Source organism: Lycorma delicatula, chromosome 13 (assembly GCF_047948215.1).
Source record: "Lycorma delicatula isolate Av1 chromosome 13, ASM4794821v1, whole genome shotgun sequence".
NCBI classification, from domain to species: Eukaryota; Metazoa; Arthropoda; class Insecta; order Hemiptera; family Fulgoridae; genus Lycorma; species Lycorma delicatula.
In genome coordinates, this window is record NC_134467.1 from 1,746,076 (window position 1) to 1,764,833 (window position 18,758).

An 18,758-nucleotide genomic window follows, 5' to 3' on the forward strand; every position below is an offset into this window, starting at 1 on the left:
CACTAAGTATTTTGTAATGTTCAGTTCTAAATGATTTTCAAGCAGAATGGGTTAGGAAAGTAGTCTGCAGTCAATCGTCTGATTATTTTGCAAGCGTGTCTTTATCGGTGGCTTTTTGTGGCTGTGAGGTCAAGAATATCATCTATTGTGCATTCAGCTGCAAAATTTAATTTACAATGTATATTGTTTATTTATACTTTGTAACAATTATAATGCAAATAATGCATCTGCATGTACAAGAGACGCAACTCTAAGTTGCTTTCTTTCAGAGTAATGATGTTCAATATACAGCCGGTTCCTTGGTGAATAGATTGTTGGTGTCCCTTGTAAAGTTGAATATCACAGGTACTTTGAAGGGCTTGGCATATCAATGTAGTACTGTATAGTTGACTAAAAAGAGAAGGTGTAGAAAACTACTTCACTCCACAATTTCCTTAATAAGCCTGGCATGAGATACATGCTATTATAGATAATGACTATGTTGTATTCATAATCGATTTGTTTAACGTTAGATTGTCATGTATAATTTCACTTTTAGCATCTTATAGATGCTATCTTATAGATTTTTTAACAAATGTTAAATGTTCAAATTGTTTTATATTTTCTATGTTGAGTTTGTTTACCTTTCTTAGTTTCTTTCTGTACTCAACATAGAAATTTTAGTGTTCTTAGCAGAAAATATAATAATAATTATCATAACGATACAATTTTGCCTTATATTCCTTCAGTTCAATAAAATAGTGTCAACAATATACCTCTGCCAGCATACTATTTGTTGTACGCGGCTGTACATTTGTTTTATGCGCTACAAACAGAATTCTGCTCAGATGCTAAACATAGAAGTGCCCAAAGAAAGGCTATCAAGTTTAATACAATTCTTTTTTTTCTGCGTAAAGTAATTTTGTTTTGTAATAATGTTTAATGTATTAATTTTTGAAACTGTCTGTGATAAACAAATAAATTAAAAATAGTTATAGCAAAATTGTTGAAATCAAATCGATAGCATAAGTATCGTTATTAAACCTAAAAGATTACAAAGAATTTTAATGTATTAAAAGACAACAATTTTGATTTAGTTAAATATAGTAATGACAAAACATTTTATCATTTGATAAATCACAAACGGTATTCTTTAATTGCAGCTAATAGCCTGGGGGGAATGGAAAGAGAGAGAGTGAGAGAGAGAATGGAAGTTTCTGAGCAAGACACAGATGAAATATACAAATATTTCATTTAATGAACGTTTTTCTTTCTATCCAACTTCTAAATTATATTATCATAATGAAATGTTATTTTTCAAAAATATGCAAGATATTGCTGTTTTTATTAGTTCTATTAATTTATAATAATAATAATTTAAATCTAAGAAAAAAAAAATGTAACTTAAATACAGTGGATGCAAAACAATATCCGGTAAGTAAAGTTTTTAAATAATAGAGATTTATATTTTAACATACATTTAATGATATTATTATAATGTGAAGCACACAAATATACATATGGAATCAGAGCTTAGGTTAGTTGAATTTATCCCATGCTAATTTTATTTCTATAAAAGGCTTACATAACATTGTATATATATATATATATATATATATATATATATATATGGCCAATTATACAAGACAGTAGTTAGTTCTTTTCTTGTGTCTCATTAAATAAAAATGTGCACTACAGAATAAATAAATGTGTCATGTACTGACAATAAACGTTAGTTAAGTTTACATAACTCAAAACATAGCGTGTTTGATGAATGTTAAAGTTTGATGTATCTATATTTCAGTAATAAATGAAAAGGTTTAATCTTAACAACATGCTTTACTTCAAAATTTTCCTACTGTTACTTTCTCCTTTGCGACACTAAATAAATATTTTATTCAGAATAGTATATAATTATACATTAAATAGATCTACAGATAAATATGAATAGATATGGGTGGAATTTTATTATGTAAATAGTCTTTTTCTTATTATATGCATAAAAAACAGAACTGTGCCAGCATTTGACCGGGACAAATAGGTAATCAAAGGAAATTCATTGGATTATCCTGATTTGTTTTTTTAATTAGAAGCGGTTAAAGTTCAAGCCGATTCATAAAAATAATAAATGTGTGAAATCATAATAAATCAAAATATATGAAGATATTAAGTAAACAAAACAAATCAAAGAAATAATAATTAAGAAGGTGCATATGGAATTTGTACATATTAAAGAACAAAACAGAAAATTTAGTATTTTTTCTAGGTAAAATTTATTTAACCCACCTAGTGGTTAGTGGTCTAGTGGTTAACGCGTCTTCCCAAATCAGCTGATTTGGAAGTCGAGAGTTACAGCGTTCAAGTCCTAGTAAAGCCAGTTATTTTTACACGGATTTGAATACTAGATCGTGGATACCGGTGTTCTTTGGTGGTGGTTGGGTTTCAATTAACCACACATCTCAGGAACGGTCGAACTGAGACTGTACAAGACTACACTTCATTTACACTCGTACATATCATCCTCTGAAGTATTATCTGAAAGGTAATTACCGGAGGCTAAACAGGAAAAAGAAAGAAAAGATGGATTCTCCTGCTGAATTGAATCGGTGTATATAAAGTATTGTTAAACAACAGATTAAAATAACCCAAACTAGTAGGTAAATAAATGCTCAAATGATTTTCAGTAACACCTGAATTGTGAATTATTTTGTATACGTAGTAAATTCGTGCGTTTACCTAAATATTATACAGTTTCTTTTTATTTAAATTAATTAATATTAATTTTTTTATCATTAATCGGGTATTCTATGATACTGCTCCGATCAAATTTTAAAACGGTTTCCCTTGATCCATCCAAGAAAATGCCGGGCAGTTTTTAACCCGTAGAGTGGAAAATCGACCCGTTCCTGATGCGATCTATATAACGTATTGTTATGTACCGGCCCATCAGAATAAAAGAAGTGTAGTCTTGTACAGTCTCAGTTCGACCGTTCCTGAGATGTGCGGTTAATTGAAACCCAACCGCCAAAGAACATCGGTATCCACGATCTAGTATTCAAGTCCGTATAAAAATAACCGACTTTACTAGGACTTGAACGCTGGAACTCTCGACTTCCAAATCGGCTGATGTGGGAAGACGCGTTCACCGCTAGACCAAACCCGGTGGGTTAGAAGAATCCATCTACAAAATTTAAAATTATTATGCAGAAAGATAAATAGATTTCTATCGCCATTAACCGGTTTTAACGATTTTAATAATTTATTTTATTAGGCGATATTATCGCTTAAAATTCAGCCGATTTTTATGCCGCTTTGATTTGTATTGAAATGCCCACAAACATACTCGGTCAATCAGGATATGGGTTAGTACCCGTAATTTTATGTAAAAATTAAACAATGGAGTGCGCAACAATCCATATGAATAAACCTTAAGAATAAATAGCATATCTATTTCTATATAATCTATGAAATATAGAGGTATCATTTACGTTAACTGTGCCCCGACGCAAACGCGAAAAGAACTTCTTTACGAGAAGAATCTTATATTAATTTACAAGTAATAATTTCATCGATACGACGATTGACCGCCCATTTTGCTGCATGCCTTCAACTAGAATTTCACAAAGCACGCATTTAGAACAGATCACACGGTTCATAAATGCCGGCTGTGTACAAGTTTTATGCGTGTCTTAATTACTAGATCGTTGCTTAAGATCTTTGCGTAGCACAATCCAACAAAAATCAGGGTGTTTTGCAACATTTGAACTTCAGTAATTGTAAAAACAAAGTTTGTGTGATTATATACAAGATCTGATTATAAAACGGTATTTTATGATGAATTTTAGAGCCGAATTATTGATCGACCTAATTACGAGAATTATTATTGCGGTTGATAAAATTTAAAATGAGATCTTGAAGAATAGGAAACAAGAGAAAACTTTGTAGCAGAATCTTGCAGAAAGACGAAGTATGTTAATAGGCGACATAATTAGACTTCAAAGCTAACTGAATTTGGTAATAGACGATATAATAAGAGGGCAAAAACTTAGAATATAAAACAGAAAATAGAAATTGCAGTTTGTAGTAAGCATGTTGAGGTTAAAAAATTGCCAAAGAACAGAAAAGAATTGAAAATAACATCAGACCGGTCGATTCCAAAACAAACAAACAATATTGAATGAATTTCAGGAATTAACGTACCGATTCGGTGGAAAGACCTTGTACAAACCGAGAAAGCGTAACCTATCGCACCATTCTTTACAGAACCATCAGCATTTATTATTATAATAGGTTTAATTTTTCATTAACTCTTGAACTTCCTGACAAATTTGATTTTTGTAGTCGTGCAATTTTTGAAAACATATAACATTATATTTTGGGTTTAATAATTTTCAGAATACAAAAACGGGCTTGAAGTCAATTAAGTTGCGCTTATAAACGCGTTTTAGAATTATATTTAGCAGATTAAAAATTATTACTTTATAAACGAGGTGTTTTTATTTTTTGAAAATAACTTATTATTTCACTTATAATTAACGATAAAAAATAAATCTTTTATTCTGATCGGTACTTAATAATAAATTATAGATGACGTCGGTAAAGGGCGGATAGTCTACATTGTAAATACAAAAAGGAATTCGGCTGAGTAGATCGAGGGAAACTGCGGTAAAGCCTTGTCAGAGCAGCATTACAAAATACATAATTATAGAAAACTGACTCGTTTAAAGAGCTTATTAATAATTCAAAATATAAACGTATAAAGTCAGATCGGTAATAAACGTACAAAATAATTCATAATTCGGAAGGTGTTACTGAAAATTATTAAAATTTTTTAATTAGCGCAGTGAGTTCGCAAAGTCGCTGTGCAATATGCTTTAGAATTACGAGATGCTTTCTGCTCTTTCGGCGTTAGGTCGGTTACCCTGTGGATTCGTTCGGCGTTGCTCGATAATAAACCCAGACGTCTGTTGCTGAGTTGTGATTGAACGCGCTTCTTTTCGCTTAGTTTATCGGAATCAATACTCGCGAGAAAAGCAACGGTTCTTTGGGTAGAGGAACGCATTTTTATCGTTGAACACGTCTTTCGTGAAGGCGACAAGTATAACGATTTAGTGAAGCGCACGTTTTTTGAAAAGTTCCTCGTTGCGATACGGTTCGAACTCTTATCGAAAAATTTCGAGCAACAGGCTCTGTTGAAGACGCTGATCGGAAGACCGCTTAATCTAAACTAACAGAAGCCGCTTGATAATTTGGAAGCTACGGCCGAAAGTTCATCAAAGTCAACGCGTAAGTCGGCACAGCGAAAGATATCGGGCTTGCTACCATCCATGAAGCTGTAAGAAAAGAACTGAAACTTTTCCCCTACAAAGTAATCCGAGTTCAAGAACTGAAACTAACAGATCATGCCAAAAGACCGAATTACGGTCAACGGTTTAAACCTTTTATACACCAAAATTCCTTACGTATTCTCAACGTTACGTTTTTTACAGATGAAACGTTGTTTCAAACTTCATCAGTCGTTTAACAGAAGCGGAAATCAATCACGGTCGGTTCTAACAACATGGAGTTACAACTAACAAGTCGATGACGTTTTTACGAAATGTCTGGTGTAAGAATCATTTCGAGAGGTTTGTGGCTTGCATGATCGCCCGATCTGACTCCCCCAGATTACTTTCTACGGAGGCGGGGGCAGAAAAACAAGCAGTGTATCGCAACAGACCGTGCACGATTGAATAACTAAAAACTGCAATATCAGCGTACGTACGAGACATTGCAGTACAATAAACAGCCGGTTAAAGTGTTAAAAATAAATTGAAACGAGTGCACTGTTGTACTGATGTTGGAGGAGGTCATTTTCAACACCTTTTATAAACTATTCCGGTTATTGTAATACCTGTTTCTATAAAATAATGAAATAAAAATTCAAAAGTGTCGTCATTACGCTTCCATAATTCCAGTGCAGAACTTTCCGAACCCTCTGTATTATTTAAAAATTCATTGACAAAGCAGCCAACCCGTTTAAACAATTTCACCGTGACTTTGTTTAAAACAAAATTAAAGATTTTCCTTTACAGAAACAAATTACAAAGAGTTTTTAAATTATACCGATAAAAAGATACCTGAATTACCTGCATGTTTCATTACACGTAAATAGATTTTGCTCAAATAATTAAAATTATCCCGATCCAGATTTTTAATTCGTTTGTAGTAATTTTCTTTTTACTTTATAAAAAAATATTATTGTTGATTATTTAGTAATCGTTTTGGTCTACAATCTCTTCTTTTTTTATTAGTTTTAAATTTGGTGAAAGATACATAATCAAGATTTTCTCTCAATTCTTCCAGGCAAATTCCGGTACAGTTCCTATTTTATTCACAGAGTAACATATTTAGATACTCCTAAGGCGATCTAAATAATATATTTTTATTCAAAACGGGTGTAGAATAGCGGGAATTTCCACGTAATAAATATATCAGGATTACTGTATAAGTAAAAAGACGAACAGTATTTGGTTTATTCAATAAATTAAACGACTAATCCGTTTTTCAATAGTACATTTCGCCCGATGATTTACTACTTTTTTAATATCAGTAGCAAAGAATTTTTTTGATTTGAAATTAATGACGGATTTGTGCGTTTGTTTACATTTCCAAAAAGGAAAGCTTCACTTGATTTACTTTATAATATAGTTTAGCGTAACTTCCCCGCCTTAATTTTCTGCGGTTTCACAAATTAATTGTACAGAGTACTTATGCGCATTATCTTCAATAAGAAGCGCTCGTTTTCTTTATTAATAGCATATTTCTTTAAGTATCGTAGCGTCTCTTCATTTCTAAGCATCACGCGTACTGCTGACGGTAGGATCTTAAGTCTCCTGATCGGAGAACCGGAACGCTTCCGCTTCGTACTTTGGTATCTGGATAACAAATCGTAATGACGGTTTCAGGTTATTATTTCCAAAACCCCATCTACTGCGTTCAAGTAGCGCTATTTAGATTCGCTAAACGTGCGGTCTGATTTCATCTGTTCGGTTTGAATAATTTACAGAACCGCATCGACGCTTTCGTTAGAATTTTTTGTAATTATTTCTAATCGATCGTTTATTACTTCAATGTTACGTTCTACAGTCATCGGTTCCAGTTACTTGTATCTCGATTAATTTCATCAGCGCTAGAGATTAAGCTGTCGATTTTTATCGACCCCTCACGGCGATCGATAAAAAATTTATTTACCGCTTGTTCGACTTACCAGAAGAAATTTTCCCGATTTATACAATATTTGAAAGTAGATTAAGAACGGTTGCGGTCTACGATAACAGAAACCTTACGAATGAAGATCGTATTTTAAAGGATCTGCTGTACTCGAATGACGCTTACGTATGATAAAATAGTTGTGAATCGGCCGTTTTAAATTTACGATATTGACGACCGGTTGATTTTGAAATCATCATACTTATTTATATATTTTTTTTTACCGAACGTTATTACTTATATTATTCGTTACGAGTCTTTATTTGTTTATATACAAGTTATCGCGCGATAAATAGGCTAAATCAAATTTCTACCAAAAAAATAAAACAAAACAATAAAACTACGTAAAAATGTTACGTTTAATTTTACGACCGTCATCTTACAGTACATATTTATCTTTTATTTTAAAAATATTTTATCTTATATTTATCTTATATATCGTCCTTTTATAAAGGAAATAGCAGAAGGAACGAGCGACTTTCTGGTTTTATGGGTGAAGTCTGAAAGGGATGAAGAGCCCCCGATAAACGCGTGGAATGAAGAAATTAAAAAATGCGGAATGCAATTTGATTCTGATAAGAATAAAGCGATCGTACAAAAGAGAAAAAGGGAAATTCAACGAACATAACTACCAACGGTATTTAAATAGAAAGGGTAAAAGAGTTTACTTATCCGGGAACGGTTTTTTCTGAAGATGGAGGAACGGCTAAAGAAATAAGTACAAGAGTACAGAAGGGACGCTGATTTTTATCGACGTAAGAAGTCTGGTCTGGAAGAAGGAGGTACTTTTGCGAAGTAAGAGTTACGTACAAACCCTACTTTGTGCCGATTCTTACCTACGCGACGGAGACCCGGACGGGCAGCAGAAAGATGGAAGGTCGAGTACAGGCAGCAGAAATGAAATTTAAGAGAAGAACGCTAGGGAAGGGTACGATCAGAAAGGAACTGAAATCGGGAAGTCTTGTCGAGTCGATCGGAAGAGCAAAGCTCGGGTGATTCGGACATAATGAAAGGACGGTACCGAACAGGATGCTGCACGCAGAGGAAACAGATAGAAGACCGAGGTACAGAACGAGAATGAAACGCATAAACGATGATGGGGGGAGTGCGCAAATGAGGTTGCGGAAGAATTTTATTGAAGACCTGAATTAAAGGGAACTGAAGACGACGATGATGATATATCATTTATTTCCGCCGTTTTTTTGAATACGATTAAAAAAATTCAGCAGATTTCTATTCTTAAATTTTAATATATATGTATCTTCTTTTTTTGTTCCAGGACACAAAAGAAGACTTTTCTTCTGAATCGGAAACCGAATTAGAAATTAATAATTTAATAAACGGTAAGACGTTTATCGATAAATCATTAATAATAAAAGAAATATTTGACGACGATGAAAACAATAATAAAGTAAACAAATATTCGATAAAATTAATAACAGCTCCAAGATTATTTGGAAAATCGGTAAATTTAAAATTAATAAAATTATTTATCGATATAAAATATAATAAAGTAAATAATATTTTTAATAAAAATAAATTAAAAATAACGAAACGAAAAAATATATTTAAAGAACATTATGGAAAATATCCATTAATTTTATATAATTTTTCAAACGTTTACGGTGATAATTTCAGTAAGGATATATTACATAAATTCACAAACGTTATACATAATATATACGAATATCACGACTATATTATTAAAAATAAAAAAACACGTCTAAGCGATCGTGAAAGAGAATTATTTTTATATTACCTTACGATTACCGATAAATATTATTATAAGCACGATAAAAAATTATTAACGATTAATATATTAATTAACAGTGCGATAACGTTAACGAAATTATTATATAAATATTATGAAAATAAAAAAATATTTATTATAATCGACGGTTATGATTCGCCATTAATAAAATCAAATTTATATTTAAGTTTCTATCACGTCGAACAGATTTATAAATTTTATTACAATTTTTTTTATATATATTTAAAAAAATATAGAAACTATATAAGATATGTAATAATTACGGGTACAACATATTTTTATATGAATAACAATATATTAACTATAAGCGATATTAAATCGTATCGATTTTTAAATAATAAAAAATTTTCAAAATTTTTTGGATTAATGAAAACCGAATTGATGGAAATTTGTAATATATTTAACGTCGACGATTGTAAAAAATTAATGGAAAATAATTATTTTATCAATATTAAAAGCGGAGATAAAATTTATAATATTTATTCCGTATTACAACACGTTGAAAATTACGATAACGGAAAGGACAAAGTTTATAAAAATTGCTGGACAAATGTTACGGACGTAGATAATAAATACAATTTTATAAATATTTTACAAAATAATTTAATACGTTATCGCTTCGAAAAATTAATAAGTAACTACAGTATAAAAATAGCGATACCGTTGAAAATAACGACGAGTGAAATTATGGAGTTACACGAATTTAAATCGAATCCTATAATCGGCAATTTTAGAATAATAGATTTCGATTTATATTTTTTATATTTATTGGATACTGGATATCTAACATATGCGAGTAAAAAACCGATTCTAAAATTGCATAATTTAAGTGATGTTGTATTATATGACGTAAAAATCCCGAGTAATGAAATCGAGCTGTATTTTGAAAATATATTAAAAAAATATTATAATTCAATAGGAATAGATGACGTAAAATATGTAAACGTATGTTCAAATACGTTAAATAAAATAGCGATGAAAAAATTAAAATCGCTAAAAAACATTTTAAACGAATTTTTAATTAATTTTAAAAATTTGATAAAAACGATAACAAAATCTGTTAATTATTTATACATAAATAAAGATGTATTACGCAATATTTTAGTAACGATAATTTCAAAAACAGATTTAGAATTCTGTACCGAAATACAAACATTAGATGTCAATAATTACGATATGACTTTGTGTAAAAATAATCTAGGTATCGTAATTACTTTGTATAATGAAGAAACGTGTTTAAATAATCTAAATAATTCATTTAACATCGACGATTTACATTTACGTACTTTCAATTGGTATTATGAAACGTTTAATATCGAAATTAAAAATAAGATTTTTATCGCTATTAATTATAATTATAAATTAAACTTTAATATCGGTTATAGCGTTAATAATAAAGAAACAAGATACGTTCGCTAAAAAAGTTGTTTTCACCGTTACAATAGACACTAGGAAAGTTTAGCGATATGACTTTATTTTTTATAATTTTAAAAAAATAATTTTATACGTATCCATCCTTCAAAGAAACCCTGGCGCGTTTCATCGGAGATCTAGGCGCACTCATCGTCCTAAGCCCTTAGGAGGTCATCGTCACTCGTAAAATGCCTTCCTTTCAGTTTGTTTTTCACCCCGGGAAATAGCACAAAGTCACACGAAGCGAATTCAGGACTGTAGGGAGGAGGCTCTAACAGCTTTATTCCGATGTCGGCTAGATACTGCAAGCCGTGCGCAATAGCATTATCGCGGTGAAGAACCCATATCCGTCTTTGAGTTTGGGCGTAGCTTCGACAACTTTAGACGGGCTTTCCTCGGTATAACACTTCCCTGTAACTGTCTGCTGAGTTTCCGACTCCGCTCGTTCTAAAGCTCTTCGCTCGCTAAAAGATACGGCCGCTATTCTCTTCTTCACCGATTTGCACTTTCAGATCGGCCACAGGGGTCTCCTTGTCTTCGAACACCCGCACTTTGTTCCGAGCCTTGATCGTAACGTTACAGCTAATTTCATCGCGTATGGCAATACCGCTCGCGTAGGGAGATTTCCGATTTTCAGCGTTTCTCGGCACCGTGAAACACAATGCGCCATCTGACTGTCGGCACCCAAAGGGTACAAAGCTTTCTAACTCGATGGTGATATAGCGGGATAACATCAACAGCCGGTGCATTAATGCCCAAGGACAGCTCTATTCGGTGCAGGTGAACCTACAAGTTCGGTACGCTTGACGCCTATCGATCTCAAGCGTTTTTCCTACTCCAGCAATGTTTCCCTCGATAATAGAGAAGACGGTCGACCTACCTTCAAGCATCCTCAAGGCCAAAATTTCCTCTTTCAAATTCTTGCTGCCGTCTAAATACCGTTGTACGATGAGGACTATTTTCTGCAAGCATCGAAGTCACTTCCTCTAAAGACCGATCGACACTTAACCCGTGTGCAAAATCGCCCGGCGATCGATTTTTAATCTTAACGTCATTACATTTTCGTTAACGCAGCTAAAAAGCAAATAACACAGAGTCGATGACTAGAGGGGCTGCAGTGGAGATCGGACCTGTCGAAATTTGGGCTAATTTGTAACTGCCAGCGACGATCCGCTCCGTCGTACCGCAAAACTTTCCTAGCGCCCTTTATGTTAATCGTTAATCTAATTTTGTTTTCCGTTGCGGTACGGACCACCAAAGCGAGTGTAGTATTTAAACCTCTCCTGGCCACACTTAATGTCTTTTTACCGATACAATATGCAGGGGTGGGGGTCATTCAATACGCAAAGAAAGAACATAACTACGATGAAAAACAAAAAAAAAATCGTACTTTTTAATTCATAAGGTTGTGTTTCTGTCGACTTAAAACAACCGATCGACACGCTACATGTTTACGTTACTTTGTTTTCTTTATCTATTTGCGCACCGGTGGGAATCCTTGATAGTCCCGTGTTATTTATCTCGTACGAGTATAAACATTTTTACTTCTTTCGCGGGAAATTCCTTGTAACTCTCCCTGTTATTATTATTTTTCCATTAATAACAGATTCGTTTTAAGTAAAACCTTTTAATTTTCTGAAGAGATAAATTTCATAGACAGTATTATAAAGTACCGCAAGCGTTTTCCTATTTTATTCTAACCGGTAATAAACCCTTAAATTTATTAAGTTTGTTATTGTTCTTGCTTTAAAAATTAGAAATTCAAACACTTTGCGTCCGATTGTATAAATTAAGGTTCCGCTTACCGACAATTTAAAAATATATTTCCAAGTACTTTCGGATTTGCTACTTCATCATCAGGGATTTCTAATATGTTAATTCAAAATTCACGTCGTATGTATAATTATATTTAAATTAAAATCGTTACGTTCATAATAGTCGGTCAAGAAATAAAAAATAATTTATTCGTCAATAAGACTGCAACGTCATGTCTTTCTTGACGACCGGCTATTATGAACGTAACGATTTTAATTTAAATATAATTATACGTATCGCATATGAATTTTGAATTAACATCTTATATGAAATCCCTGATGATGGAGTAGCAACTCCGACCTTAATCTATACAATTTTGTTAATACCGACGGTGCCAAACGCTTAGAAAATTATAACTTAAAATTAAAACGATAAAAAAATGTAACTTTAAAAATATAATTCTATATCTAGAACTCTACAGCCATTTCTTAGTTAGATAATTCTGTCGTCAGAAATGAAATGGCTTTCTTCTTTTTCTTTCGTAATGAAAATAATTAATTTAAATCTCGATATTTGTGTTCGGTAAGAAGCGACTGCAATTTGAGATTTTTGTAGAGTTAGTTTTTTTATTTTTTACTTTACAATTATTACAAAATATAATAATCAGTTATATCGATAAAATAAATATGAAAACGCTCAAAACCCAAATATATAAAGTCAAAATTTATAATTAAGTACCGCTATACATTTTGATTTTGAAACTATCCGTTAATGGATAATGTGACAAAACTTTACCGAATAAAATAAGTAATCGAAAACTAACATGTTGTTTACGTTACTTTGGGCAATCCCATGTTATTTTATTTTTATTTCATATAAATACGCCTACATGATTTATTTTGTGTAAGTTTCCTCGCAATTTTTCCATTAATAACAAATTTGTTTTAAGAAAAACGTTTTTATTCTCATAAGAGATAAATTTCATCGATCGTATTACAAAGTGTGTTCCTATTTCACTCTGCTGTAGTAAATTGATAAAGTTTTGTGTGATCGTTTTCGCTTTAAAAATTGCAATTTTTTAATTTTACTCAATTTTTTTAATCATACAGCCAATCTCCGTGGCAGTACCTCAGCCTGTCGTCCTGAGGTTTCGGATTCGAATTCGGGTCACACCATTTTTCATATGTTAAAATTCCTGTGCGCAAGCTTCCAGCTTATATGGTGAATCAATCACAAAAAACTGCTGCGATTGTTTCGTACGAAGAGTACAATTAACTCGATTACGCTTAGGAAACCGAACAATAAAATATTGATGTCATAATTTTAAAACAAAAAGATTGATTTCAAGATTATCGACGTTATTAAATTTATTAGGTATTTTATATTAAAATTACAGTCATTCGTCTTTTTACTTACTGATCAACACTCATATTTAGTACGAGTTAGTAAAACAATGATATCTTTGTTGAAGATTAAATGAAAAATTAACATTACTTAACATCCTTGTGCATATTTTTTTCAACGATCCCCTTTTTGTAATAATGATATTAGGGTCGATCCGTTTGAAGTGTACCAAAAAAACGTAAGCTACTCGCTAGACCAATTCAAAAAAAAATCCAAACTTTCCCCACTTGTTTCCTGCACGTCTCAGGACCTTAATACTATTTTAAAACATTTTTTATTTACGCAGTTTACTTCTGGCGGCCATTTTTGTTAAGGTGCGCACACCTATTTTTGTGAACGTTAAGTGTTTACGGAAAAAAATCATAACTAAAAAACTATCGGTCCTGGAAGGATGAAACGAAAAGCAATTTAATCATATTTTCTCAAGGTAAAGGACTGTCCGGTGGTTTATTTACCCGTCTCTTTTTCTATGAGAAAATTACCGATAAAGTTCTACATGAAAAACAGTAAAATTTCACTTTTGGTAATTTTTTAAAGAAACAGCTTGAATTATTTATTTGCATGTAGGTATATGTGAATCCCTTTACCAAAAATAATATTAGTAGCGATATACTTACCGCTAAACGTTAAATAATTTTTGAAAACTAATTTTTTTTTTAAAGATTCAAATAACTCTGATGCTGGTGATAAAAATCTCAAGTTTGCACAACTTACAGTATGTTTGTAGATGTTTATGGTAAATAAAAAAGTTTCTAGTGTATTGTACTAATAAAAGCGATCCATTTTGACTCGCTAAATAAGTGCTCCAAAGTGGTTCCTTGTCTTCTTTGCAATTTGTATTTAGCCCCTATATTGTTGAAGTTTTCAATATTTTTAATATTATTATTGACATGTCATAATTTAACCAACACCAGCAACCTAATACAATTTTGATTCAAAAATGCTTGTAATACTTACCCAAACTGAGATTTTAATGAGTAGCCATCTTTTTTTTCAAGACTTCAGTTTTATTTTTATATTTCTAAACACTATCAAAGAAAAAATAAATTGTAACAAAATTTTACGATAATTTTGTAATTGTTCTTCGATGAAATGGCCAATTTTTGTAGCGATTATTTAGTATGGTTAACCAACAGCTGTGATATCTCTTCTGATGATTCTCTTGAAATTGTGTGAGAACGACCCATCACTGTAGTTAGTTCTAGTGATGCCAACTTTCTCAGGACTTTGCAGATCGGTACCCGCACTTTGTCTTGTTGAGACTTTTGAAATGTACACGGTCCAGCCGGGTGGAAAAAATTAACCTGCACTTCGTCATTTTCGAGGCTAATATCTACCACTTATCTTCATATACACAAGCAATAAATTATACAAGATGGTCTTCATCCTTGGAATCTAAAGCAACATCTTACAATGCCTTCTGACATAGTAACATGCCTGTGGTAGCTTCTAGCACCAACAACTCTTTCACAGCAGTCAAAACAGTTATTTAGTTTCTGAACTCTTAGCTATCTCATCTGATTTAATCAAGAAATATTTGATGATTTTCAGTTTGTGATTACAAAATGAATACGTTTCATCAACATTTAGTATCTGACTGTTTAATGGCCTTTGCCGCTTCTAGTTTTGTTGTTCCTTCCACAACTTCACAGGCGTTTTTCCCACGGTATGATCCAAAGAAGTCCCATTTGGCTTCAAGGTCGAAGACATTTTTATGACTGCACAAATTAGTATATTCTTTTTATTTTTATATTGACCTGAAGCACCATCAATAAAATAGATGAGTTTTTTATGTTGTGATGTACTTCCTTGATATGGTCTGTCAAAAGATTTGAATGCAATAAAATGTAACTGTATTGTGCTTCAAGTGATCGCTTAAAATACAGACACTTTTATGTTGTAATACATCATTTTCTTTGAAACAGAACACAAAAGGGTGAACTGTGGCTTGGCTGTTGACCCACTGGAAGCTTTGTATCTCATCTTGAACAAGAAATGAAATGTTTTCTGCAACATCTGCCACTAAACATTCTTCTTCACCTAATTCTGATTTTTTCTTCTTGGAAAGCTGAGCTTGAGATTTTGACAAAATTGTGAGTTTTCAGTTTTTCCAATTTTTCACTAATGATTCGAAAAACTAATCTTTGTTCTGAAGAACAGTAATCATCTCTGCCCTACCAGTTGTCACCGTTGTTTGTACATTATTGTATCTGGCAACACATCATACCTCTTCGGAAAAGTTTCCTGATGACTGGAAATGACCTCAAGCGCCTGTTATGACATGAACACTGCAGTTGAATAGTTCAAACAAGTCTATTTGAACTATAGTAATAAGTATAAAAATATTAAAGTGCCAAGAAGACAAGAAACCCCGTTGGCACACTTATTTAGCGAGTCAAAATAGTATCGCTTTTAATAGATTTTCAAGAAGTTATAACTTTTTTATTAGTAAAATTACACAAGACACTTTTTTATTTGCCATAAACTCTACAAAAACAATGCAAATTGTATAAATTTGAGACTTTTATCACGTGCTCTATGAGAGTTATTTGAAACCAAAATTTTTCAAAAATTCATTAACGTTTAGAGGCAAGTATAACACCATTAATATTATTTATTGTAAAACTACTGACAAATACTTATATATAAAAAAATAATTCAATATGTGTATGCCGTCCCCGACTCTTGAAAAAAATTACCATAAGTGAAATTTCAGTTTTTCTTGTTCAACTTTATTGGTAATTTTCCCATAGAAAAAGAGATGGGTAAATAAACCACTGGACCGGTCTTTTACCTTGAGAAAATATGATTAAATTGCTTTTTGTTTCATTCTTCCAGGACCAACAGTTTTTTAGTTATGATTTTTTCCGTAAACACTTCCCCACACAATAATAGGTGTGCACCATAACAAAAATGGCGCTACAGGTAAACTGTTTAAATAAAAAATTTAAAAAAAGTAGTATTAAGGTCCTGAAACATGTAGGAAACAAGTATTTTTCTATTTTTTTTTTGAATTGGTCAAGCAACCACCCTTGGGCGACTTCAAATGGATAGACCCATTAACAAACAGGCCTGAGTAAATAATTTAAATGAGTTGACCCACAGACGAACAGCTAATTTTTTATGTAGATCAAGAAACTAATGACGTGCTGCAACCGATTTACACAGCTATCCTTTATCTGCAATTTGACATCACAAAGTAAATATATTGGTTAACAAATGCCATGTGAACAGGTAAAGGATAATTATTGTCATGTATACTGCAATGTCAGAAAGAGAACATATACAAATCTGTTTCAATGTCAGGAAAAGTGCATAACAGATTCTGGTGTGTGTATATATTAGATGATTACTCAGTTGTACAATTCTTGTCAAACGATCTAACAAGCTGTGTTGAACAGTTTACAGAAATGAAATATTCTTGAACTTGATTTTAGTCTAAATTTGTTTTGCAGAGACAAACTGTCATTAGAAAAGTAACAATTTTTTAATTTAAAACTTTACTCTCATATAAAGAATTGGTTTGCTTATGGCTTTAGATTTATGCGTCTATTTCAATAACTCGGCACCTTCAGACGATCAGTTCCTTCATAACAACATTCACTTATTTTGACCCATAAAATAGGGGTACGTACATAAAACTATTCAATTTGTATTCTTGTGATTATTTCCTGTTTTCAAAAATTTCGGTTACTGTTAAGAGGATCTTTTCAACAAGGCTGAAGACATTTAATAGAAGAAAGTCTTAATCCTGTAACCAAAAACTTGGACACATCATTTCAATTGTTGAAATAAAGATGCATTCAGTATAGAGTGTGATATTTGACTGTTAAATATATATACATATATAAAAAAAAAAACAAAAATCCCTGGTTTGCTAAGCTATCTTTCAACAGAACCAGCAAATATCAGCCAACACTGATTAAAGGTGAAGGCAAGTTTCCAGCACTTCCCTATCTGAATGTTCTCGGCTAATGTATGGAACTCCAAGAGAAAAGTTCCTAGTCATACAAAAGTATAAGAATTTATTGTGATGTCGACAGCTTCCTGCAGTAAATTCCTTTTATTTAAAAAACTCAAAAGTTAACATTAGGTTATGGCTAGGAAAAATGTTAATGGAATCAAGCAAACAAAATCTTTTAAGAAAAATGATATGAGTTGAAGTTCTGCATTCGATGAAATCTGTAAATTAGTACAAAAATATGTGCGACAGGAATAAAATTAAGTTCTGAAGGATACAAATGTTCACAGAGGAGTGACGGAGAGAGTTTAAAAGGTAATAATTTGTATTATAATAAATAATTAACCTAGAAATATATTATTTTAATTTAAGGTCGGTAGATAATTCAATCCCCCGTTTTTTTAACACTATGCAGAGACTCTGGTAAAATTTCAGCTGGTTGGAGATGTAATATTTTCATTCGGTCATGACAGTTGTACTCAATCATCTATACTTTTCTTATGAAAATGTCTTCATAAAAAAAATTCTTCTGTCTTTTCTTATGAAAGTGCATGACTATTTGTCACTTGCACTCAAGTAATAACTAAATTACACAAATTGAAGAAGTGTAAAATAAACTACAAATTTTATTAACTGATTTTACTTTCCTGACTATTAAATATTACAATAAGAAAAAATGACTGATATGTAATTACTTGAATGTCAAATTCTTGGGCATCTGGTTTTAACATTTCTCAGATTTTGATTCTATAAAAAAAAAGTACAGAATTTATATATATGGAAGTAATAAAAATATAGCGTAACATCTTGTTTTCAGATCATGATCACCTGGACAATGATTCGCATTAAGATATTTTAAATTATTTTCTATAAAACTTCAGAACCCTATTTTTTCTCTCATAATTCTGGTTCAATCTTTTAATTTTAGACGGCTATATAGAATTAGGAAATGTACACAGTATAATGAATTTAAGTTTGTAAAAAATATACTTTTCATAATAACTTATCATTAAATTAAAGACTAGCATATACAGATCATCTGTTTACGCACATTTATATGCATTGTGGTTGCAATAGCGCAATGAATTCCCATATCTGTTGTTTTTAGAAAAATACGAGTAAAGTATTTTTTCAAAACTGATTTTATTGTAAATGAAGTTGAAATCTACAATTGGTATTTAAAAACTGTTTCAAATGCCATACTTAACAGACTACATGACATTC